Source organism: Miscanthus floridulus, chromosome 8 (assembly GCF_019320115.1).
Source record: "Miscanthus floridulus cultivar M001 chromosome 8, ASM1932011v1, whole genome shotgun sequence".
Lineage (NCBI taxonomy): Eukaryota > Viridiplantae > Streptophyta > Magnoliopsida > Poales > Poaceae > Miscanthus > Miscanthus floridulus.
In genome coordinates, this window is record NC_089587.1 from 54691846 (window position 1) to 54696613 (window position 4768).

Consider the following 4768-nt stretch of genomic DNA (forward strand, 5'->3'; position numbering starts at 1 on the left):
CTAGCTGACCACATATTCCCATGCAAAAAAGCTGCTGCCTTTCTATGATGATTAGGGAGCGCGAGAGGGAGGGTAAGAAAGAGAGTATGGAATAGTTGAATGGTGGGACCATTTCAGTACTAAAAATTATATATTAAATTAGTTGTAGACAAGTTGTTATATGGTTTGGCTATTAGAGCTTGTCTTATAGCTGAACACTTGTCTCAACTATTGAACTTGCTCTAAAAGCCTAAAAGGTTGCTTTGGCCACCCATAGCTGCAGCCAACGGTATATGGATATACGAGGTCGGCGGCAGTGGGTAGTCACCCACTAGATTCAGGTGAATTGTGAGGTCAGCCTCCATTATAGGTTTACTAGCTAGAAAGTTTAGGTGCTTCCACTAGATTTTTTTTCACTGACAGTTCATAATAGACGCCAATAGAAACCACTATTTCTACTAGCGGTTTTCCTAAGGCTACCGCTAGTAAAAACATCCATATTTACGCTAGCAGTGCCTTAAGTCAACTACTAGTGTAAATTGAATCTATCTAGTGGTAGCCTTTGGAAAACCGCCAGTTAGGGATACGTTAGTAGTTTAGTTAAGCTTCCTCTAATACAATTATTTCTATAAATATACCCTTCTTCCACAAGCAACATTATTCAGCCCGAGTAGCACTCCATTGTTGGCGTCCTTGAAGGTCTAAAAATTACAGAAAGAACTTGATCTTCATTTTTTGAAGGAAGCTACTTAAGAAGGTAAGAATACTATTATTATATAATTGGTCAAACTTAAGATTGGTTGACTCCTCAAGGTACGAGATGTGCACTTAGACTTTGTTTGACAGTTGTTTTTTGCCAAACGGGGTAAAAAGAAATAACCCCACCTAAGAGCCCCTCAAAACCAGTTCTCGCAAGGATCGGAAAGGGGGTTGCAGCTGAATATATATAGTAGCTTCAGTCAATTCTCCCTCACCCTAGTAGGCCTAGCAAGGGCAGAGGCCTGATTTACCCACAACAGGAGGGGAGGATGTGCGCGATTGTCTGGCATTGACGCGGTTACCGCTGAGGGAGGGCTTGGCCACCACCAGGCATAGACATGACTGTCGGGGCACACGGTCGTGGGCATGGCTGCCAAGGTGCACGTAGCTACTGGGGCTCGGGCCACCAGGCCGGGCAAAGTCACAGCATGGGGGGCGCAACCATTGGGCCAGGGCAAGTGAGGTCGCCAGGCCGAGGTGAGCAAGGTCGCTTGCTTCTAGGGCATGCGAGGGCGAGGCACCTAGGCACGACCGTCGGGCCAGGGCAGGTGAGGTCATAGAAGTCAGGGCGCATGAAGGCGGGGCCACCTGGCCGAGAAGAGCGAGGTCAAGGGAGTGCGAGGGCATCGAAACTCAGGAGAAAGAGAATGGTGACAGGAGAAAGAAGAAAAGAAGTGTAGCACCCAGTTTTAAGAACAAAACCAGATACACACCATATGTGAGCCCAGGAAGTCAAATCTTAGAATATAACCTTAGACAGCAGATAGCGGAAAGACAACTTCGATCTTTAGGTAAAGACTCCAATTCTACAGGGACAACTAACTGGTTGATCACAAGCCTAATTTCTCCAAACTCTAGCAATGTGTTACCCATCCGGGATTTTTTCCAAAGTATTGAAAAATGAAGCAAGCGTAAGTACATGTCGTACTCAACAAATATAACATGGGATTCATGAGGCTCAAAAGGCTAACACAGGTTTAACTATGACTAGCTTTTAATGAGTCATCTTTTAGCAGTTGAGTATCAACAAGTTTATTCACAAGCCCATATAAACACATGATCAAGTAAATATGAATAATGAATACATAAATAGTAATTATTAGTGAGCATCTTCATCATCAGTATCATCAATGTTCATCATCTATTTCATAAGGGTTCCAAGGCCGCTCGTGACCGTGAGCACAGCTGATATACCAGTTTTACACTCTGCAAAGATTGTACATTTTCACTGTGAGTCATGATTTACCCTTTCGCCCGAGGTAGCTAATCTCTTGACCCACTTCCAAGGAAGGTCGGCATGGTTCACTATGAAGTCTTTCAAAGGTTCGTCTAATAAGTTAGGGCCATTAGATTCACTCAGCAAACAGATGTAGAGCCCCTTCCCAATGGCACAATGACGCGCAGCCTATACACAAGGAGACAGAGGCCGCACTATACCTGATTCATCAAACCATTCTTATGCCAATAAAGGTAACCACTAACAAACTAGAAAAGGTCCTCATAGTGAGCTAAAGCTAGAGCCATGTAGCCCTCACAGCTGTATAGTAAGTTCCGGATAATTACTTACAGATAAGTCCTTAGGAAGAGGAATCTAGATCACCATAAAAATAGCCCAATGCTCTAGCCCCCTTGTTCCATATTGCTAAAAAGCATCTTTTAAATGTTTATTGCATATACCATTAGTCAAGTTATAAGATCATGGCTTTAGTTGAGCACTAGCAAAGCTACACAATGCAATAACCCAAAGGTATCAAGGTACAAGTACAAAAGACTAGAATATCCTTAGTGGTAGTCAAGGTAGACACATACAGCATGAATTAAATGATTAAAGGTATATAGGACAACAACAAAGATCCCATGACATACTTGCCTTAAAACTCTGATCCTTCTTCAAGTCAAAAACTTCAAAGAAACTCCTTCTTGATCAACACGTAAAGCTCACCAACTGGACAAGATCATAAAGCACCACACAAGCATCCATGCAATCATTCATGAAGCAAACAATAGAAATAAATTAGAAAAATACACCAAGCATATGAAACAGCTAGTAGAAAGGTTTTAAAGATGTTCTACATGTTGCTACGAACACACAGACGCGAAAAGCACACTAATCGGAGCTACGGTTTGAAAGAAACGGCTACCAAAAGATCTACTCATAAGAGAAAATATAAAGCTATAAGCTTCATGTGTTTTAACTATATAAAAGCTTATATAAGTTGAATTAAGTCAAATTTAGATTTGAATCATAAAACTAAAGTAAAACAAATCATATTTTATTTATAAAATTCAGTTGCATAATTATTATTCAAGTTAGAGTTTCAACCATGAAATTCTAGAGCTAGTGATATGATAAATATTTTTACTAATGCGTAGATTACATCGTTATGAATCTAACGCAACTTGAATGGGCCAAATCGGAGCTAAAACAGAGAAGATATAGCCTACTGAAGGTAGGGGCAGTTTTGTAAATAGATAGAATTTGATTTTTGAATTTAAAAATAAATAAAATCTGATTTTATACCGGCCAAGGACTATGGGTACTATTTAAAGAAAAGGCAGGGGCTCTTTAACAAAATTATAGGGATGGCAGGTTCAAAAATAAAAAAGCATAGGGGCTCTTTAGCAAGATGGTCATTGAAAGGGTATTGGCCGATCTGAGCCATTGATCTTGCGATGGGTGGCTCAGATTAGAAGCTGGGGAGGGAGAGAGAGAAACCGGCCAGAATAGGGAACTGGCACGGCCGAGGACATGGTTGGCGACAGCACAACCTCGTTGGAGTTCACATAAAACAGCCTACGGGCCATGACTGAGCAAAGCGAGGACACGAGGATGCGTAACTTGGGCTCACGAACTCAATGGGGGCCTCGGAGATGGCCACGAGGGTGTAGGGGTAGCGGGATGCTTGCGATGGTGGCTTGGCAATGATGGTGAGGTCGTGCACGCAGTAGAGAGTGGGAGAGCGAGGGGAAGATGGCTTCAGAGGTCCCTTACCACCACGTGTAGCTTGGTAGGGGATCAAGGTGGCGGTGAAGCTGTGGAGGCATCACGGCGGCAGCGAGCTCCACACGGCGAGATCCAGGCGGTGGCACTAGGCTAGCTTGGGGCGAGGCAGAGCGAGATGGGGTTAGGCGAGGGGCGAGCGATGCCAGGAGCATGATATTTAAGGCCTAGCATAGCTTGGGGTGCACGCCAAATGTGGGTACGGGGAGGAGATGGACTCGGCCGTGGTAGAGTCCAACATTGTTGGAGGTAGGGGATGACTGATAGCTAGGGCCCACCGGTCGGTGACCAAGAGAGAAAGGAGTGGTGCGGTGCTGGGCCGGCTTGGTGTGGGCCGTGCGGGGAAGGAAATAGGTCGTGGGGAAATGAGGGAGAGCAGAGGAGGCCTACGCGGGGAGGAGCTAAGGGGAAGAAGGCCAGGCTGGCTGGGCTGAAAGGAGGGAGAGGAGAGGGAAAGTTTTTTTTTCTTTTTCCTTTTCAATTTTCTTTTCAAAACCAAATTCAATTATGAACCAAATGCAAATCCAAATATAGTTTCAAATATAATTTTCAAGATGACAACTTTTGAGAGATTTCCAAAACTGAACTTTTGCAAACTTTTGAAAACTCTTTTATTTTTCAATTCTCTTTTTCTTTTCTTTTCTTTTATTTCAGAGCCATTTTCAAACTTATTCCCAAAACCAATTTAATCCATTTTGAATTTTAATCAAAATCACTGTAAGGTCCTAATGGATAGAGGGAGGTGAATATCCTAATAAAAATTTCTACAACAACACTTAACAAACCAGTTAGACAATTATGAGGCGAAGCAAGTATTGCGCTAGCCTACTAAAAATGCAAGCCACCTACCATAATTTTAGTTTCTACTGTCTTTAACCACACAATAGCTATGGCACTACACTAAGTTAGTGTGCTCTCAAAGACTAACTAAAGAGCCACATTAACCAAACTAACAAGCTCTCACAACTAGGTACACTAAAGAGCTTGATAACTAGTTTGCGGTAATGTAAAGAGAGTGAGCAATTTGTT